Source organism: Capsicum annuum, chromosome 2 (assembly GCF_002878395.1).
Source record: "Capsicum annuum cultivar UCD-10X-F1 chromosome 2, UCD10Xv1.1, whole genome shotgun sequence".
In the NCBI taxonomy this organism is placed as follows: Eukaryota; Viridiplantae; Streptophyta; class Magnoliopsida; order Solanales; family Solanaceae; genus Capsicum; species Capsicum annuum.
The window spans coordinates 38,931,039-38,954,601 of NC_061112.1; the positions used below are offsets into that span (position 1 = coordinate 38,931,039).

General features: G+C 31.3%; 1 pseudogene; it reads right to left on the reverse strand.

The window, feature by feature from the left end:
• Positions 1 to 6,171: 6,171 nt before the first annotated feature.
• LOC107860867 lies at positions 6,172 to 7,354 on the reverse strand (annotated as a pseudogene).
• Positions 7,355 to 23,563: the final 16,209 nt, after the last annotated feature.

Genomic DNA, 23,563 nt, shown 5'->3' on the forward strand with positions numbered 1-23,563 from the left:
TCTCAGGTAAATTCCAAAGTTGAAAGTGATTTACAAAATAAAATTTGACATAAGAATTTGGTCAAAGAGCAACAGTTGGGGTAACAACAACAACAACAACAACAAAAATGGTCAACAAGTAGAATATGAAGTTGATAATGAAGTATAAGATGATGATAATGAATCATAAGATGATGAATAAAGCAGCAGTAACAATGAACAACAAATTCGCGAAGAGAGAGAAAATAACAACGGATGAGAAGAGAGAAAAAGACGTCTTTTTTTCCTTCGTTCCCCGTTATATATTAACTAGCATTTGAATCAAAGTGTAAATTTAAAAACTTATGGGTTATTTTAAAATTTTCTAAACTTTCTTAAACCATAATGAAGTAATTGTCACCTCTACTCAATTATTAAGACTTGTGTCACCTACACCTTATTTTAGTGCTACTTCATATACTAACTATATTATTACTTCTATTGCATATCCAACATAGTACTACTATTACTAACTATTATTATTATTATTATTTTAATAAAACTTTTATCTTTTATTAATATGTAAATAAATTATATTTAAATATATTTTATAGTATTTATATTTTAGAAGAGATAATTTTGAAATAGTAAAAGTCTATTGGAACTCTTCAATTAGGATTTTTATTTTAAGATAATAATTTATTTAAAAAGAAAAGGATAATGTATTTAAAATTCAAATACTTAATATTTCAATTCAAAATTTTTATTACAATATTTTAAAACTTTGTCTAAAAAACTGCCACGTGGCTATTTTAATAGCTTGACACGCGGCATGTAGTCTTGATTTTTTTTTTTGCTTTTATATATTATTATTATTATTATTATTATTATTATTATTATTATTATTATTATTATTATTATTATTATATCCAACTTAGTGCTACTTCATATACTATCTTATTACTTCTATTGCATATCCTACGTAGTACTACTATTACTAACTATTATTATTATTATTGTTTTAATAAAAATTTTATCTTTTATTAATATGTAATAAATTATCATTAAATGTATTTTATAGTATTTATATTTTAGAAGAGATAAATTTCAAATAGTAAAAGTCTAATGGAGCTCTTTAATTAGGATTTCTATTTTTCAGATAATGATTTATTTAAAAAGAAAAGGATAACGTATTTAAAATTCAAATAATTAATATTTTAATTTAAAATTTTTATTACAAAATTTTAAAATTTTGTCTTAAAAATTGCTACGTGGCTATTTTAATAGCTTGACACGTGGCATATTGTCTTGATTTTATTTTGCTTATATATATATATATATATATATATATATATTTTTATTATTATTATTATATCCTACTTAGTGCTACTTCATATACTAACTATATTATTATTTTTTTGGTTTAAACCACCCTGTGTCCGGTACTCACTTTTTAGGAGTCCCACTATATTTGAATTCGCCCCGCATTGAGCCCCATTTTGGGGGAAGAGCTCCCAACAGAGTGGTTGTTCATACCCAGGGTCGAACCCTCGACCTCTGGGTAAGTTGGGGCAGTCCCTTTCCACTGCGCCACCATTGTTGTTGGTTACTAACTATATTATTACTTGTATTGCATATCCTACGTAGTACTACTATTACTAACTATTATTATTATTATATTAATAAAACTTTTATCTTTTATTAATATGTAAATAAATTATATTTAAATATATTTTATCGTATTTATATTTTAGAAGAGATAAGTTTCAAATAGTAAAAGTCCAATGGAACTCTTCAATTAGGATTTATATTTTAAGATAATGATATATTTAAAAAGAAAAGGATAATGTATTTAAAATTGAAATACTTAATATTTCAATTCAAAAATTTTATTACAATATTTTAAATCTATATCTTAAAAATTTCCACGTGGCTATTTTAATAGCTTGACACGTGGCATGTTGTCTTGATTTTGTTTTGCTTTTATATATATATATATATATATAGATTATTACTATTATTATTATTATTATTATTATTATTATTATTATTATTATTATTATTATTATTATTATTATTATTATTATTTTTATTATTATTATTATTATTATTATTATTATTATTATTATTATTATTATTATTATTATTATTATTATTATTATTATTATTATATCCTACTTAGTGCTACTTCATATACTCACTATATTATTACTTCTATTGCATATCCTACATAGTACTACTATTACTAACTATTATTATTATTATTTAAAAAAAACTTTTATCTATTATTAATATGTAAATAAATTATATATAAATATATTTTATTGTATTTATATTTTAGAAGAGATAATTTTAAATACTAAAAGTCTATTGAAACTCTTCAATTAGGATTTCTATTTTAAGATAATGATTTATTTAAAAAGAAAAGGATAATGCATTTAAAATTCAAATACGTAATATTTCATTTCAAAATTTTTATTAAAATATTTTAAAATTTTATCTTAAAAATTGCCACATGTCTATTTTAATAGCTTGACACGTGGCATGTTGTCTTGATTTTGTTTTGCTTATATATATATATATAGATAGATAGATTATTATTATCATTATTATATCCTACTTAGTGCTACTTCATATACTAACTATATTATTACTTCTATTGCATACCCTAAATAGTACTACTATGACTAACTATTATTATTATTATTATTTTAATAAAACTTTTATCTTTTATTAATATATAAATAAATTATATTTAAATATATTTTATCGTATTTATATTTTAGAAGAGATAAGTTTCATATAGTAAAAGTCTATTGGAACTCTTCAATTAGGATTTCTATTTTAAGATTGTGATTTATTTAAAAAGAAAAGGATAATGTATTTAAAATTCAGATACTTAATATTTCAATTCAAAATTTTTATTACAATATTTTAAAACTTTTTCTAAAAAATTACCACGTGGCTATTTTAATAGCTTGACACGTGGCATGTTGTCTTGATTTTTTTTTTTGCTTTTATATATGTATAGATTATTTTCATTATTATTATTATTATATCCTACTTAGTGCTACTTCATATACTAATTATATTATTACTTCTATTGCATATCCTAGGCAGTACTACTATTACTAACTATTATTATTATTATTATTATTATTATTATTATTATTATTATTATTTTAATAAAAATTTTATCTTTTATTTATATGTAAATAAAATATATTTAAATATATTTTATAGTATTTATATTTTAGAAGAGATAAGTTAAAATAGTAAAAGTCTAATGGAACTCTTCAATTAGGATTTCTATTTTAAGATAATGATCTACTTAAAAAGAAAAGGATAATGTATTTAAAATTGAAATACTTAATATTTCAATTCAAAATTTTAATTACAATATTTTAAAACATTATCTTAAAAATTGCGACGTGGCTATTTTAATAGCTTGACACGTGGCATGTTGTCTTGATTTTGTTTTTCTTTTATATATTATTATTATTATTATTATTATTATTATTATTATTATTATTATTATATCCTACTTAGTACTACTTCATATACTAACTATATTATTACTTCTATTGCATGTCCTACGTAGTACTACTATTACTAACTATTATTATTATTATTATTATTATTTTAATAGAACTTTTATCTTTTATTAATATGTAAATAAATTATATTTAAATATATTTTATAGTATTTAAATTTTAGAAGAGATAAGTTTCAAATAGTAAAAGTCTAACGGAACTCTTCAATTAGGATTTCTATTTTATGATAATGATTTATTTAAAAAGATAAGGATAATGTATTTAAAATTCAAATACTTAATATTTCAATTCAAAATTTTTATTACCATATTTTAAAACTTTGTCTTAAAAATTGCCACGTGACTATTTTAATAGCTTGACACGTGGCATGTTGTCTTGATTTTGTTTTGCTTATATATATATATATATATATATATATATATATATATATATATATATATATATAAATAGATTATAGGTGTCAAATTTATTTGTGTATTTAGAAGTCAATATTAAATGTGTGAATATTTAGTTAGAGGTAAATAGAAAATGCGTGAATAATTTGCCAACTGCTAACTTTATGTTTTGAGTAGAAGAATGTTCTTTTATTAAATTCAGTGACGAAAATATGAATAAATCTCACAATAGAAAAATATTAATAACCCTCACAACGTTAATGAACAATTGAACGGACAAAAATGTTAATGAATGGTTCATATGAAACAAATAGTTCTTACAAAAGATGAGTGCACCTGCTGATTCTGTAGTGGAGCCTTATAAGGCTGTAGCATGTGTTTATTGGGCCATCATGCAACTTCGCTTAACTATGCAATCTCAGCTCTTCAAGATCAACAAAAATCAGTAAGATCTGGGCCAGTTAGATTAAACTCCCTATTACTGGAAAAATAATTAGTGTGAAGTTAATCACGATAAATTATCAAAAAAAGAGAATTTATTGTATCAATTGTTGACTATGTATAATTATACATAATTTTTAAATATGTTACCTAAAAAAATAAATGATGGATGATAATAATGAAACTTGAATTAAAACTAGAATAAAAAGAAAAGTAGAAGTGAAACTTAATTTTTTTTTTTTTTTTAAAAAAATAATTTTGATCTGACATTGCTATTTAAATAGACTTATAGGTTTTTTGGTATAGGGTAAAATTTTAATTAATTTAAATATATTAAATATTATGATTTTTTACCTAAATCAAATAGTAAAACCTAATGCGACTACAAATCAAATTGAAGAAATTTTACCAAAACAACACGTGAGAGAATTCTACCCAAATTAATCATGAGTTACCTATGACTTTAGGATTTAATCAAATAATAATTATTTGAGAAAAATAGTGAAAACAATTTTGTGTACAACGAGTATTTTAATGAATAGCAAAATGTTTAAACAAGATTTTTAAAGTCGTTCGCACTTTAATATATTAGAGATTAGCTTAAAGAAAATTATAATTCATTTGATGTTAATGACCTTTTCTTTTAGAATTTCTAGCTATTCATGTTGTATCATGTTGAGAAATTTTATTGTTTTTATTCAAACAAGCATGAAACATATGCTTATGTATTTGTTCATAAGTCAAATAGACCATGTAATTATTGAAATAATTGCCAACTTCTTTCTTAAAACCCAACATTTCTAACTATCTAACAACTTGCTCGTAGAGTATAATTTTATAATTTTTGAGTCAGGATTTTTTCCTATTTTAACCTTTGGTCTTTTTCTTATTCTTTATTTTTTTTTTTAAAACCACGAAAGATGCAAGTTGGTATGTAGAAGTTAAGAATCTCCACTAAAATTAAAATGTGACACGTTACAGTGTTTTAGATTGGCACTTATATTTTATCAGTTGTTTGCTTTCATTTTACTAGCATATTTTTAATCATGAGATTAGTTTATGCATAAGGAATTACATTCGGTGATGTTTGTCCGCAGAAATGATAAAACAATAGTAAATCAAAGCTGTTATCATTTTAAATATTTTCAACTTTCGTTTACTTTCGAAATGAGCTAATGCGTGGATAAATTCTCTAGTTTATAATAAACAATAAAACTTTATTCTTGTTGGGCCGGGGAACGCACGGATAATCCTTACTAGTTAATTATAAAATACTTCATAGAAAGAATAATTTCTTAAAACAATTATATCTTTGGCTTGTGAGTTTTTATTCCTTTTGACCTGCCAACAAAAGGAAAAAGACTTTTTAACATAGATAAGAGTTGAATACAAAATTTGAGGTCAAAACTCAGGAGGATTATTGACAAATGATAATTCTTGTAGCAGTTGTCACACTTGTAGTGTGTACATAAATATTACATCAGCAGCAAACCAGTTTGACTCCTCACAAAACAATAGAAGAGGAATAACAAGGAGGAGGAACGTCAGCTTTCTAGTTCTAATGCCAGCTTAGTGATTAGCTTTTCACTAGTCTTTTTTTTTTTTTTTAAATTTCTAGCTAGAGCTCAAACTTTAAACAAATTTTTATTTTCTGAAGTTGTATTCTATAATTTGATTATTAATGAAAACATTAGGCTTTTAAACCAAAAAAAACACATTAATAAAACACTTCTAACGCTAATTAAGACATTAAGTCCCTTCAAAATAAATACTCCTTAATTAACAAGAATAATCATTGTGACACGAATGACGATTGTCTCAGATCAGGACCACTTGTTTCTCTCTTTCTTGATGGAAATCAAGCTCTCTTTGCAAAGAAAAGCTTCGAATGTGTTGTGCACACTAGACATATGAAGGTCCTCTGTTGATTGGAAAAGGAAGTTACTAGACATAAAGATTTCCTTCCTTGCTTTCTATCATTAGTTCAGTGTCATTCTTCTAAACTGACAAAGGTGCCTTTATGAGCATTGGTGCAACTGTAAGTTCCTTTATCCAGGACTCTCTAACACCATATTTCTTCATTAACCATATATCAATAGATTGGTGAACTAACACATCTGGAGGATAGATCTCAGTAAAATAAATCAAAGCTAGAGTTTGATTCAAGACGAAGAGCCCCTCCCTTCCTTCGCTAGCTTTGCCCTCAGGATATAGCAATTTTTGGAACGAGTCAGCTCTGAAATCGAAAGAAATGATGCAATTACCACCTGCTTTCAGATATCCACCCCAATGGTAGGCTCTGTTAAACATTACATGAGAACAATGAAAGGAATCTATTATGCATTCTAGATCCTCAAGTTTTCTCCAACAATTTGTGCTTAGATTGTAGACTTCTACCTTACTAATATACTTTCTATGATTATCAACATCCTCAAATTCATATTCATGACTGGGATTTAGGATTCTAACCCCCACATAATCATTAGCGTTAGTGTCAGACCCGATTCCTCTGGTCATGTCCATCAAGTAGTTAAGATCTTTACTAGGAGATAAGTATGCGGGAGGAGGAAGAATGCTAGGAGGGAGTTCCCAAAACTCTCTTAACGTTGGGTTACACAAAACAATGCCCCTATAACTGGCAATGCAGACTATGCCATTACACACACCTGCAATGTTGACACCTATATAATTATCTAAATATTCTATATTTAGTGCTATAGATTTGAATGATTCATCATTTGAATGGAAAGATAACATATTCTTACCATTGTAATAAATGGACTCGGTAATTTCCTCAATTTCTTCGTAGTGCTTAAGAAATATGAAGTGATTTGAGGGAGTCTCATAATTGTAATGGATAGACATGAAATAAGGGCTATTTATCAATGGGTACCAATTTTTAGATACATATTTTAATCTTATCAGTGATTTTGCTGGCAGTCACTTCAATATGTTTATCATCATATCATCGACAAGTTTGATCCTTTGCTCCTCCACCTCTTCCATTCTCTAGAAATAAGCTTCTGCAAAATTGCAGTTACAACTTCGAGGAGGATTAGTTAAGAGATTGACAGAGAGATCAAGATGTTTAAGGTATTATCAAGATTTACACGTAGTCAAACTTGTGAGACCACTTTACCGGGGCATGCAATGATTCTATTTTATAGAAACAATTAGTTTTATTTGACACACGTCATTCAGTATAGATTTTGTAAAACAATAATGATAAGTATTATTTATTAGAAAAGATTTGAATAAATAATTATATCATGTATGAAACCAATAAACAATTGAAACTTAATTATTTAAGAAAAAGACAAAGAGAGGCTGTTTAGTTAAATTTTGTAAATTGACCTATGGGTGGTGAATGGTTGGGGTGGTTATTGACTAAAAGAGAATTTGATATCGTAGTTTACTAGAATCCAAATGAATCACAATTGTTCCTCACGTGATATTTACTCCCATTCTTTAGCTTTGTGTGGATATACCTGGTGTAAAACAAAGAGGATTGTGTTAGCTTGATGGTGTAAAATAGAACATTTATGTTTGTTTCCGTCTTCAGGTAATTTTGGATTCTATGGAAGATATGGGTTTGTGGATTTCATAATCATTCACTTAAGGGGTTTGATGAAATCGTTGATTATAATATAAAGTTAAATGGATGTCAATCTCATTCGTATTGTGGGGCTGCGTTCTTCTCACTTAGTATTTAAGTTTGAGAGTAATATCAATTACCTCCTGAACTTGTTACGTTTATCTGAACTTTCACTAGTCCTAAGTACCCTTGAACTTATTTTTTCAGTACGCCGCGCCACCCTGTTCAGCCACCTGTGCACTGTGTGTAATACACGAGCGGACACATGGATAAAATTGTTGATGTGGCTTTTCACATGGATAATACCATTCCCTTCCCTTATATTTATCATATATTAAAAAATAACCCATTTCAACCCTTATTATTAGATTTCTCTCTAAAAAAATTATATTTCTCAATTTTTCTCTACTCCAAAATAGTGAAAGGTATAATTTTCGTCGATCAAGTAAGCTATTATTTAAAAATATGAAATTATTTTTCTCGATTAGTGTTTCATAATATGAAATTATTTTTTTCCGGTTAGTGTTTCATAGTAGTTTTCGATTAGTGTTTCGATTAAGATTTTGAGGACTCACATGCACATATACGTTTCTTATTATAATTAATGGATTAAGAAATTGTAATTTAAGTTAGGGGTGTACAAAAATCAAACCGATAAAAATATTATTGATTTATCGTTATTGGGTTAATGATTTTTTAACGATTTTGTAAAAAAAAAAATTATTAGGTTATTGATTCGATTTCGATTTTTTTATTAAGTTATTGGGTAAACCAATAACCCACTAAGATTAAATTAAATTATTATTTTATTATTTTAATTGAACTTAAAATTGAATAATTGAACTTAAAATTGAACTGCACAGTCAATTATTTTAATAGAACTTAAAATTGAATTCAATCACTCTTGACTCTCGAGTAATTGAATATTATTCACAAAATTCAGCCAATTTTTTTTAATTATTTCAACAAAATTCATTTTTCTCTCTCTCTCTACATAAGTAGAATTTTGGACTGTGAGAATTTCATGGTCGGATGACAATTTCGAACGTAGATTACTCGGTTGTATGCATTATGGTGTATTAACGATTTTTAGTACCTAACGATTTTATTTTCGATGTAACCGATAGAAAGATACTCATAAAATAGAAAAGTAGTAACTAACATGAAAAAAACCGAATCTTTAGTTACAATAACTCATATTATATATATAATTAAGATTACAAAATTGAAGGTGTTTCATAAAAATGAAAATTGAAATTTTAGATTGAATTAATAAACGGATGAATTTTTTTTTTAGATTAATAAATAAAAATTTTACAAAATTAATAAATGGGTGAAAGTTTTATTTCATAAACTAATTAAGAGATAAACATGAGTTTTACAAAATTAATAAATGGATGAATTTTTTTTTTTCAGATTAGAAGTAATGGATGAAGAGGGATAATAAATAATGAGAGGGATAATTGAATTTTGTTGAAAAAATTAAATAAAAATAATTTTTTTTTATTTTTTTAACCATTAAAATGGCTGATTTGGCTTAAAAATACTCCATCACGCGCGTGATGGAGTGTGAAACTCACATGCTTTGCCACATCAGCAAAAAGGGGGCACGACGTACTGAAAAAACAAGTTCAGGGGGTTACTTAGGACTAGTGAAAATTCATGTGTACCATGAATAAAATGTGACAAGTTCAGGGGGTACTTGATATTTCTCTCTTAAGTTTTTTATTTTTATTTTCACAAAAATAAAATGTAAGGTCTGATAATTGGATTTTAATTTTCAATTATATGGATATTGAATTTTTAAATTGGAATCAATCTTGAATAACAAATCCACTCATCGAAACAGGGTTTATATCTCTGTTTTTATGTACGAACTGAATTGCATAATGCTGTTTCTCCAAACAGTTGCCTCCTGAACTTGCCAACGATGCTATCCAAGTTAGTATTGTTTTAACTGTTTTCTATTTGAATATATGAAACCTCAAGAATTAAGTGATTTAAGCATGTTTCTTTCTTTTGCTTTGTCTCTTAGCTTTATCGGAGTGTCTCCGATGAGCAAAATACATTGGCACTAAGGTATATTTGTTGGGATATGGGCCTTTTCTCTTCCTATGTGGATAAATAAAGCTCAATTTAGATCAACTGACTATTACCCATAGGCTCATTGCTAAGGGACATATATATAGATCTTTTTAGGTCTAATTTCACCAGAGTTTCAGCAGCCATAAAGAGAAAACAAAAGCAGATTTTCTCACCCAAAATTTCAGCCACAACTGTCAACTTCAAATTGTGATTCCCACTTCCTGTCCGATTGAGCTGATTTTTAGACAGCTTTTTTCTCTCATCTCAATCTTTTATCAAAAACTGATGGAGGTGGATTTGGTGGCTCGTAGCTCTTGTTTTACATTCCTGAACAACAACTATATTTTTTTGGTGTTTTGCTCCTTTTTATTTTCTAATTTTGGTTCTATCTTATTGTGTTGTTGCTCATTATTTGGCACTTGTTTGGTGGTCATTTTGGAGACAATATTGTAACTCTTGGTGATTGTAGTGGAGGTTTTGGTCCTGCAGTTTTTTACTCTTCATACTGAAGGGTTTTCCACGTAAATTTGGTGTCTTGTTATTCTTGTCTTGTTGTATTTATGTGGTTGATATATTTGCTATCTATTATCATTATTTTTCTTGGGGTTGTTTGTTTCCTCTTGGTTCAAATTGAAAGAGAAAATTTAGACTTGGATATTCTTCTGCTGCTACCCTGTCAGACATTTTGATTATGTCCTTACCTTTCCCAACAAAGTGGTATCAGAGAGTTGGTTGTTGTTGATTATCAATTTGAATGACGGAGGAAAATATGAGCAAAGTGGTGTTTTTTAATGATAGTAATTATCACACTTAGAAAGGCAAAATGAAAGATCTATTTGTCAAGAAAATGCATTTACCTGTGTTTGCGTCTGCTAAACCTCAATCCATGACAGTTGAGGATTGAAAATTTGAGCATTTATAGGTTTGTGGCTATATTAGACAATGGGTTGAAGATAATGTTAGAAATCATATTGTAAATAAGATACATGCCATAAGTTTGTGGGACAAGCTCGAGATAATTTATGCTTCGAAGACTGACAATAACAAGTTGTTCCTGCTTAAGCAATTGATGAATATCAGGTACAAATAAGGTAGTCGTATTTCTGATCATATAAATAATTTTTAGGGTGTCTTTGACCAGCTGTCCAGAGTGGGTGTAAAGTTCGATGAAGAAATTTAGGGACTTTGACTTCTTAATACTCTGCCTGACTCTTGGGAAACTCTTCGAGTTTCTTTGACTAATTTTTCTCCCGGTGGTGTTATAACTATAGAATATGTTAAGAGTGGTGTCTTGAATAATGAAATAAGAAGGAAATCTCAGGCGTCATCTTCTTCATCTTCATACTCTGATGTTTTAGTTACTGAACAGAGGGAGAGAATCAAGTCTAGAGGTTTGAATGATAGAGATAAAAGTAGAAGCAAGTCGAGGTCCAAATTCAAGAATGTTCTATGTGACTATTGCAACAAAAAAGGAAATATCATGAAATATTTCTACAAGCATAAGAGATATGAGACGGCAAAAGAAAAAAAAGGCGATAATAAAAATCGTGTTTCCATTGTTGTAAATAATGATCTTCTTGTTGCTTGTGGTGAGAATGCCATTAATCTTGTTTGTGATGAGTCTAGCTGGTTTATGGATTCTGGTGCTACTTCTCATGTTACACCAAAGAAGGAATTACTTTCTTCTTATACCCCAGGTAATTTTGGGATGTTGAAAATGGGCATTAATGATGAAGTTAAAGTACTTGACATTGGCACTGTTTGTTTGGAAAGTAGTAATGGTTTCAAACTAGTTCTCAATAATGTCAAGCATGCTCCAGATGTTCGCTTGAATTAGATTTTTGTAGGGAACCTTGATGATGAGGGTTATGTTAACACCTTTGGTGCTGGCCAGTGGAAGCTTACTAGAGGTTCAATGATTGTGGCTTTAGTTGACAAGTTGTCTAACTTGTACGTATTTTAGGGCTCCACTTCTAGAGTCTTCATAAACTTGGTGGAGAATGATACTTTATTAGAATTATGACATAGAAGGTTGAGTCATATGAGTAAGAAGAGGATTGATAGTTTGGATAAGAAAAATTTGCTTTCTAGAGTAAAATAAGCGAAGTTGAAGAAGTGTGTTCATTGCTTAGCCGGTAAACAGAAAAAAAGTTTCTTTTCAGAGTCATCCTTCTTCAAGAAAGCTTGATTTGCTGGAGTTAGTACATTTTGATTTGTCTGGTCCTTTTAAGGTAAGGTCTCATGGTGGAGAACTTACTTTGTGACTATTATTGATGATCATTCTCGTAAACTCTGAGTATTTCCTTTGAAGTCAGTACTTGATGTGTTCAAGAATTTTCAGGCCTTGGTTGAGAGACAGACAAGGAAGAAATTGAAATGCATTCGCACAGATAATGATGGTAAGTATATTGATCCTTTTGATAGATATTGTAAAGAGCAGAGTATTCGGCATCAGGAAACTCCTGCAAAAACTCCTCATTTAAATGGTTTAGCAGAGAGTATGAATAAAACTCTAGTTAAGAGAGCTAGATGTATGCTTTTAGATGCTAAGATGCCAAATTCTTTTTGGACAGAAGTACTTAATATTGCTGCTTATGTTATCAATTTATCTCCTACTGTTGCTTTGGATGGTGATGTCCCTGGCAGAGTTTGGTCAGGTAAGAATGTTTCTTATGATCATCTTAGAGTCTTTGGGTGTAAGCTTTTGTGCATATTCGTAAAGATCAAAGGTCAAAGTTGGATGTTAAAACTAGACAGTGTATCTTTATTGGTTATGGTCAAGATAAATTTGACTATATTTTTTATGATCCAGTTGAGAAGAAACTTGTTAGAAGCCGTGATGTTATGTTCTTTGAAGACCAAAAAATTAAAGATTTTGACAAAGCTGAGAAGGTTTATTCTCAGAGTAATGGGAGCTTAGTTGATGCTAATTGAGTTCCTTTGACTACTACTCCTGACGAAAATCTTCATGATGATGAAAATCAAGTTGATAATGAAGATGATGATCATGTCCAGAATGACCAGGAAGATATTATTGATGCTTCAGTACAAGTTGATATGGTTGATGAACAACCAGTTGTTGATGCTCCAGAGAATTCTCTCAGACGATCTATGAGAAAAAGAATACCTTCATCTCGTTATTTTCCCAATGAGTATGTACTCTTAACTGACGGAGGAGAACTTGAGAGTCTTGATGAGGCCGTGGAAAGTGAAAAAAAAGAAAAGTGGTTTGATGCTATGGAAGATGAGATTAAATCTTTGCATAATAATCATACCTTTGATTTGGGTAAGCTGCCTAAAGATAAAAACGCTTTGAAAAACAGGTGAGTTTTTTGGGTGAAACATGAAAATGGTAACCCAATTCCACGGTACAAGGCTAGATTGGTTGTGAAGGGATTTAATAAGAAAAAGGGAGTTGATTTTGATGAGATATTCTCTCCGGCTATGATACAAGAAAAGACTAAGAATTCGAAAATAACACACAAAGAACAAAAAAACAGCAAACACAAGACAAATAAAACAACACTTAGAAAGGAGATGAAGAAGAAGATTGCATAAAATGAAAAAAGATAGTAATGAGACCCTTACTAACACCAAAGATTAGCAAAATAAAGTGTATCAGACCTTCAATCACACCTCCCCAACATTAGATTGAACCTCACTCTTAGGTGGACCAAGGGAATTCACACTCCTCAAAACCCACTTTTCTTGCTAATTTGTCAACATAAGTGAAATCCATCAATTGTGCTAACCTTAATTTTAGTTTATCTCACTAGGAGAAGAATAAAACTACAATATAAAGAGTAATCCTTTCAATATTCATCAAAGCTAATGAAAATAGTATCTAATGTGTCTATTTATACTTATTACAAACAATGATAAAAATACCCTTAATGAAGGATGCTCCTTTGGGTGTAAAAAAAAGAGTCTTAAAAGACTATAATAACCTTAAATTTGGGTGCCTCTTGAGTGTATAAGATCCCCTCCTTCCTTATCACGACCAAGGCTTTAAAATACTTCAAAAAGTCTTCAATTGCTTGCTAATTCCGAAGTCTTGAACTTTAGATAATACATTGTACTCTTGAGGCTCCTTGTGCTTGTACCATCTGTGAAGATGTCATCTATTCGTGTGGTTCTAGGCTTAGCTTCAAGTCTAGATTTAGACGTTGAGCAAATGGATGTTAAAATTACTTTTCTCCATGGTGACTTAGATGAAAAAATTTATATGGAGCAGCCCAAAGATTTTGAAGTCAAGGGAAAAGAGAATTATGTTTGCAAATTGAAGAAGAGCTTGTATGGTTTGAAACAAGATCCTAGGCAGTGGTACAGGAAGTGTGGTTCCTTTATGAGTCAGTAGGGCTTTAAGAAAACTACTTCAGACCATTGTATTTTGTGCAAAAATTCTGTGATGGTGACTTTATTATTATGTTGCTTTATGTTGATGACATGCTTGTTGTTGGTAATAATGCTTGCAGGATTCAAAAGTTGAAGTAAGAGTTGAGTAAGTCTTTTTCTATGAAAGACTGAGGACCAGCAAGACAGATTCTTGGCATGCATATTATCCGTGATAGATAGGCCAAAAAGTTATGGTTATCACAAGAGAAGTACATTCATAAAGTACTTCAAAGGTTCAACATGGATAAGGCTAAGGTTGTCAGTATACCTTTAGCTATGCACTTCAAGTTGAGCACGAATCATTGTCCTTCCAGTGATAATGAGAAGGAAGATATGAAGAAATTTTCTTATGCTTCAACCGTTGGTAGTTTAATGTTTTCAATAGTTTGTACAAGACCGGATATTTCTCATACTATTGGTATTGTTAACCATTTTCTTTCTAATCTAAGAAGAAAACATTGGAATGCTGTGAAGTGGATTATGAGATATTTTTGCGGCACTTCTAGTCTAAGTTTGTGTTTTGGTACAGAGAAGCCTATTCGTTGTGGTTGTACTGATTTAGACATGGCTGGTGATGTTGATACTCACAAGTCTACTTTAGGGTATTTGATTACTTTTGTAGGAGGAGCTGTGTCATGGCAATCTAGGTTACAAAAATGTGTTGTTCTATCTACTACAGAAGCTGAGCTTATTTCTGCCATTGATGTTTGTAAAGAATTACTTTGGATGAAAAGATTCTTTGGAAAACTTGATTGTGCCCAAGAGAGGTATATGCTTTACTGCCACAGTCAAAGTGTCATACATCTTGGCAAGAATTCTACATTTTATGGTCGGTCTAAACACATTGAGTGAGATACCATTGGATTCGGGATGTGTTGGATTCTAAGTTACTTGAATTTGAGAAGATTCAGATGGATGATAATGGATCCGACATGATGACTAAATATTTTCCAAGAGGGAAGTTTGAAGATTGTTGCATTATCACCGGAATGGCAGTCTCCTCCACATAGTCGGGAGGTGGAGAATTATTGGGATATGGGCCTTTTACCTTCCTATGTGAATCAATAAGCTCAATTTGGACCAACCCACTTTTACCCATAGGCTCATTATTATGGGGAATATATATAGATCTTTTTAGGTCTAATTTCATTGAGAGTTTTAGGAGCCATAGAGATAAAACAAGAGCAGATTTTCGCACCTGAAATTCTAGCCATAGCTGTCAACTTTAAATTTTGATTTCTGCTTCATTTCTTGTCATCTCAATATTTGATTAGAAACTGACATAGGTAGATTTGGTAGCCTGTATCTCCTTTTTCATCCCCGAACAACAGCTATATTTTTGATGTTTTGCTCCTTTTTATTCTCTACTTTTGGTGCTATCTTGTTATGTTGTTGCTCGTTGTTTGGCACTTGTTTGGTGGACATTTTTTAGAAAAATATTGTAACTCTTGGTGATTATAGTGGAGGTTTTGGTCCCGTTGTTTTTACACTTCACACCGAAGGGTTTTCCATGAAAATTTAATGTCTTGTTATTCTTGTCTTGTCCTATTTGTGTGATTGATATATTTTCTGCCTATTATCACTATTTTTCTTGGATTTCTTGTTTCATCTTAGTTCATATTGAAAGGGAAATTTTAGACGTGGGTATTCTTCCACTATTACCCTGTCGAGCATTTTGATTATGCCCTTGCCTTTCCCAATAATATTTTCTTCTTTTTGTTGCTCATTATATTACTTGTGTCAGTTTTGTCTAAAAACACTCTTTCTTCTTTTTCCCTTGATTCAATTAGGTTTCATCATCCTTGCATGTGGTCTTTGTAGACAAGTAAATTTGACCCTCTTAAATGTCAATTTATCTTATTCCCCGCACTCATACCTCGAACCTCACCCTATTCAATTACTCTATAATAGAGAAAAAACCAATCCCCCCTTCTCCCTTTTCACATATTTTTTACCTTATCCAATAACAAAAATATCAGTAACCAAAATTAGCACCTTACCCGTAGGCCCCACCTCTCACTCATTCACATTTTCCACTCATATTTCACTATAATAAATTGCATGCCTCATCCTAACCATAATAGAATAACAAAAAGGGAAAACAAATATAAAACAACGCACACAGATATATGCACACTACGCACTCACAGAATTGACCTGGATATACTCCTCGATTTCCATACACAACACTCAATAATATATACTTACACACACTCAGGGAACTATTAGGAGGGGAATAGGGAGATTCAAAAAAAATGGGGGAAGAAGAACAGTGATAGAAAACAGTCAAAAAACTCAGACGCGAGAGAAGAGAGAAATAAAGAGAGATCGAAAAGGCAAATTGGGCGAGAGAGAGAGAGACAAAAAACCCACCAAAAATGTCACCAAAAAACACCAACAGTTATTTCCTGTTACTGTTACGGCGAAACCTGCTAGAAAATAATGCCACCTGCTTTATCTCACCAAAAACCCGACCCAAGATTCACCTCTGCCACCAAAAAATAAAAAACTCAACCAAAATCCACCCCACCATCGGTTATCAACCCCCTCTAAAATTCTCATTTTTGATGAAACCAGGCAGAAAATGAATGAAACAGTAATGATGTGTATGAAATTGTGTATGGGTTTATCCTTACTTCGCAATTTGGTTCGGGTTAGAGAAAAATAAGGGTGTAAATCAAAGCTGGGTTTGTTTGTTTTATTGAGGTTTGGTTTGAGATTTTGGTTGTAGTTCTAGTCGGAGAGATCATTTCAATTGAAAAATATTAAGGTCTATTTGTCTTCTCGTTCTCTATTTTATATTGAATTTTGGTTATTGTCGTCGAAGGAGATTCTTGATCAAAATCAGAGGGATCATATAGAGCATAGTTTAGAATTAGAGTATGTTAGTATAGGTTTACATTTTTGTACTTTTTCATTTTGGGATTGTATTAATTGGATTGGACATTATATTTTTTGAACCTTTTATTTGTTTGGGTGCTTGTTTGCTCATGTGCTATTGGGTGAGGTTTATCCATCCCATAGTGTTATATTTGCAGATATAACTTAACAAAGAAATTATGGTCGAACCACGGGAATAAGGGGTGCCTAACACCTTTCCTTAGATCATCAAAATTCCTTAATTAGAATCTCTGTCTGTGGAACAGTTTTAAGAGTCAACTATTTTGAAAAAGAGAATATAAAAAGGTGACTTGGCACACCAAACAATGTCAAGTGGAGACCCTGGAGTTTAATTAAAAAATTCCTTTTTCGAAACACCTTTCTTTTATCACTTTAATAAATAAAAATTATTTCAAACTAAATAATAATTTTTCTGTAAAAAAGTGGTGTGGCAGCTCTGTCAACTTTGTTGGATTTTTTTTCTAGAATTCGAGCTTCAATATTGAGTTGTATCGTGTTAGTTTGGCACTATAGGTGTTTCGACGCCTTGTTTGTGTTATCATATGTGTTATCCTTTATCATTGTTGGATGCCTACGTTCTATGTGTTTACAGTTTTTCCTTTTGTGTTATCACTTTATATCTGTCATCATATGCATTACTCCTAGTCATTTCTTTTGAAATAAGTCTCATAGTACATGTGTGTACACGAACCTTTGTTGAGTCACCTTTATTTTAAGAGGGGTAACCGTCAGGTGTATAGAGTGGGTGGCAAGATATCGCAGCCTTTATCAATCATACGCTTCCTCGAAGAGCCTTGTTAGTTGAACCCTAACCTGGGTCAGCCTTTAGGTCATTTTTATTTGCATCATGTTGAGACCTGACGGGACTCCATTTATTCCTTTGTAGGTGACTTACCCCTAAACATCCCTATGTACTACTTGTTGTATCTTTGAGGGTAAAAAGGTAACTTGATAGACTAATTTAGGGAGGCATGTGCTAAAATTGTTGAAAGGTGTGTGTTTAGGCAAGCGTGATTGAAGAAAAAGAAGGTGTCAAAAATCTAAGTAAAAAAAAAAAAAAAAAGAATTACGACATTTGTAGAGTTTCTCTTTGGCTTTTGCTTTCATAATTAAAAAAAAAAAATTCAAAAAAATATTTTACCTTTTGCATGTTTTTCCTTAAAAAATAAAAATAAAAAAAATTCCTTGTTTTCTTTAGCATGCATTCAATTGAAAACTTCAAAAAGATATATATATATATATATATATATTAATTATAATTTATTTTTTTGAAGAATATCCAAAAAATGTTTGAATTTTGTACATTTCATATAATAAAAATGTCAAAAAAAATAAAATTCCTCTGAATGTTTTCATGTTTTTCTACATTGAAAATTTCAAAAAAATATTTTATTTTGTTGGTGCTTTATTTTTGAATAATTTCATATAAAAATATCAAAATAGTTTTCTTTCGTAATTTTTGTTTCATTTTTATATAAAGTTTCAAATAGAAAATGCAAAAAAGATTTTATTGAAATTTTTCATCATTTGTTGTTGGCCGCGTCTCTTAAGTCAGGATGCAATATGTTAGTTAATTTTAACCTCCCAATCTGGACAGACTACACACATCTGATTCTCCTCTTTTAGGGGTGAGATACGTAGGTGACCTTCTTAGGTTCAGAAAAATCAAAAAGATCTTTTTCAAGCTTCATTTAGAGTTGGTGTTCCATATACATCTTTAAAAAGAAAATACAAAAAGATTTTCCAGTATCTTTTGAAATAATAAAAGGAAAAAAGAGTTTTCATTTTCTCTTCATTTTAGATTAGTTATTTCACGTATTTTTCAGTATGAAATATACAAAAAGATTTTCCTTTGGTAATCATAAGTTTCTTTTAAATAAGGGATTCAAAGTTGAAAAATTTAAAAAGATTCTTACTAACTTCTTGTGAAAACTCTTTATTTTGTGTCAAAACTTTACGAACTATGCATAACTAATTCTCGTCTCTTGGGGTGAGATACGTAGGCTCCCTTCTAAGATTTAGTGATCTTTTCAAAAAAGAAGAGAAAAAGAGAAAAAAGAGAAGTGAAAAAGTGTTGAACTCTAACACATTTGTTATCTCTATGGTTGAGATAGTTTAAGGTGGTTGGTTGGTGGCATTCTAGTTGGTCCTCTGTATTACATGAAGTCCAAGAAAGAGTTTTTTTATGTCCAACAAGGATATTATGAGTAACATCATGGATCGGACAAAGAGTCAGGAAAATGAGGGTTTAAAGTAAGAGATTTTGAGCTTAGGATCAGTGTGGGTTGCCTCCTCCTCCACTTCCCGTTATGAAATTATAAATACCTTGAGTTTTTCATCAAAATTGCATAGTCAATGTCCTACTATTATTGATGTGACACGAGCCGAACCAAGACCTTATCGTAATGGGTAATCCCAAGCCTAACCAGGATGGGGAATCCCCCCTGTTACCCAACCCAACCATCAAATGCATACCTTGCATCGGCTAAAGTCCGAACATATAATATGATAGCGTATCCAACCGTGTGGTGACTATAGGACAAGTATATAACCGAGACCAACCCAATCAAGTCCAACCACCCAATAACCAACAAAACTAATGGGGAAGCCATAAACCAATATCATGATGAGAAGCTAATGTATATATAAATAACATAAACAATCCATACCATACCCAAGTCCACAGTTGTCTATACAAAGCCTCTAGACAAACCAAAGAGTACCTTATTGGGACATGCCCCCGACCCTAGCCAAAAATCAAAGTTTATGAAAGACAAGGAATAGGTAAAGTAAACCATAACATAAAATAGATGCCTTACAAAGTATGGAAGCTCATAACTTCAATCCAACATTGACTGTACCCGAATCCGATCACTAAGCAAGAGGAGTAGAATGACCGATTCCTACATAGCATGGGTATACAACTGCTAGTAGACGGGTTAGTTGGTGAACACAAGCATGCACTCTGGATAGGGATAAAATAATTTCAACCAGTAAAATACCAACCAATGCACATAAACCATATATATATATATATATATATAACCATACCGGAAAAGGGAATAGGGTTTAGCAAGCCCTTAAAACCATTACCTGCGCTGTGTAGCTTTGTCGTCCAAACCACCCACGAGCCATATAGGTTCAGCTCACCCTGTTGAAAGGGTTCCAATGCGTTTAGCTGAACGACTAGGAAATATACCATAGGATGACTAGTATATCCCCTAATATAAAATGTGACACACGCACACGGTCATCAAGACCACTCATATCGACAAATATTAGTTTTAGTTTTGGTTCTCCTAGTACCGCCACCTTCCACGACTTTTCTACACACCCCGCCATTAATGCTTAATTAAAACCGTTTCCAAATAACCAACCAAATCAATTTACCATTTTATTAATCAAGGCTAATAATAGTGGTATCATCATACCACTCTATACCACTCCTTACTTGCAAGTAAAATCCATAGCCAAACCATTTAGGTTAAGGGGACTTTCAAGTGCCCTTCCATATACCATATTAAACCACTTGGGAGACTTCCACATTCCCCATAAGCATAACCATTTAGCCTTTAGCCTTTTCAAACCATTTAAACCAATTTCGTTAATGCATTCACTTGAGGAATTTCCATGTATCTTGCAAGGTTTTCAAAATAGACCAACCATGACCACCAAAACCTTTACCTTTTAAACCATTCCAAACCAATTTAGACCATGCGAAGAATTTAAAGAATTTATATTATTTAGACTATGAAAAACCATCCAAAATCATTTAGAATTCCATTACCAAACCAAACATGCAAGAGTTTCAATGAAAAACCAATAATAGAGTAAATACACTCTTTGAGGAATTTTATCAAACATGTTGAGGGCATACCTTTATCAAGAACAAAACCAATGGATAAACCTCCATAAATAGGGTTACTCAAGACCCCTTTTGTTAAACCATAACCAACCAAAAACCACATCTGCAGATCATTACCAAAAACATGTAAAACGTAGTTTAAACCAATACCAAACCATATGCGCCAAGACCCTCAACAATATTTCAAAATCCACCATTCATTATTCATAAACCAATGTTTAAAACACAATACACATGCATTTATTTTGAAATAACAATGAGGGAAGGATTATACTTACACAAGAATATTTATAAAAGAAATCTTGACCTTTGAGCCCTTTGAAGAACACATGAAGAAACCCTAGCCTCCAATCTTCAAGAAAGTGTTTAAGAGAGTATTTGACGTGTTATGATCCTTTAATAAGTGTTATGGAAGGATATATAGGGTTATATGATGTGAGGACATAAGGTTTTAGGAGTAGGAAAAGTCCAAACTACCCTTGACTTAAAATTAAATCAAGCCACGTCTAGGGGTATGACTCTCCCTTACCACTCGTATCTAAGGGTATGAGTGGTACCCCAACTCATACCCAACCTTTCCATGACCTTACCTACTGGTTTCTATATGAATCACCTTCCCTAAATTGTACCTAAGGGTACAAGTAACACTCCCCAGCCGTACCCACCAACCGTATAGTGGACAGATTCCCCAAGATAACACATACACACCATACAACTTGCCCTATACCCTTCGTACGCTTCTATACGACTCTTACCCATGTGAGTCATACCTTGGGAAGTATCTAAGAGAACCTTACTGCCTAGGGTATAAGTGACTCACCTAGCCACCCTATGACTCATATCGAAGGGGTACGAGTGACTCTATTTAGTCGCATCGAGCCAAAGAGGTCCAAAACAAATAAAATTTTCAAGGGTCCTATTTCCGAGATATTTTAGTCTCCCCATTATGAATATTCACCCTCGAATGATGGATAAAGGTAAGGATAAGAATGAGCTAACACATTAACACACATCAACCTCCCCCAACTAAAATAAAAGACAAGAAACAAACCAAGATGAGAAGATCATCACATACCCCAAGCACGATTTACACCCCAACACCTCTATTCTGAGCTCTAACTAAGTTAGGAAACAATGATGCGAGAGAAACCATTGCTCAGCTTTAACAAAGTTTGAAAACAAACAAGTATTGAAGAACACACACCTTACGCATAAATTTTTGAAACAAAGAACCAACGCGGATCCTTGGACTCCATGTCCACTTTCGCATCACAAATAGCTTCCTCGAGTTTTTAGTTCCACCATGGAACCTTTACCGAAGCCATACTTTTCATTTGCAACTGGTGAAATTACTGATCCAAGATTCCCTTTAGAGAACAAGGAATTAGAGAAACCAATACCATCCAAAGGAACCAACAACACCTTACCCCAACACAAACACACAGGATACCGAATGAGTGGAACCTATACTAAAGAGCAAATCCAATCCAACTTAGAAATTACCGAGACATATCACTACCAGAGCTTAAGTCTAACTATACACCACCAATTCCATGTTCAAGCCTATCTAAAACACAAAGAAGCTTAAGCCGTCGAAATCTACTCTTTACATCTATCCTGAAACACTACTCCACCTCCATCACCATTATAACATGGAAACCATGAGTAAAGGACATGGAAAAACCATATTTAATCATCGTAACCAAAACCCTCAACCTATGAAAGCCATGCAACCACTATGCTAGGAAGACAATTCATAAGACCATGCCTTACCAAACCTCTTTAGTACCCAACACAACTATGGGTATATCTACCAATCACAATATTTAATCCTACCGCTTACATACCCGTGGTATGATCTATCCATCAAATATCTAACACCATTTAATATTTCACGATGGATTTTCACCACCTATTCCTTTCCTAACTATTTCTTATGACAATAATCTTACCTTACCTTCAAACCTTAACTCTAGAAGCCATCTAAGACTCTCCCCCACTTATGGACTTCTACATTCCCTATTTCAACACATCACCACACTTCTCTAACCACTACCAGCCTAACACAAGAAGAATCATTTAAGAAACCAGAAGTACAAGAATTATCTATGACTTCCAAGGAAAGACCCCGAAACAAGACACGATACCATAGGCATAAAGTAATTTATAATAACCACCTAAACCATAAATTAAGGAACATCCAGACCAAACCATACCATGAAAGGAGTCCTTAGATTGGACCCCAAAGAAATACAACCACACATACCATTAGTAACTTAACAGAAGATCAAGACTTATATCCAGGTAATAAGGGGAATGTTAAATGAGAACATTAAGCATAAGTGCTACAAGAATGCATGCTACACTAGTAGAG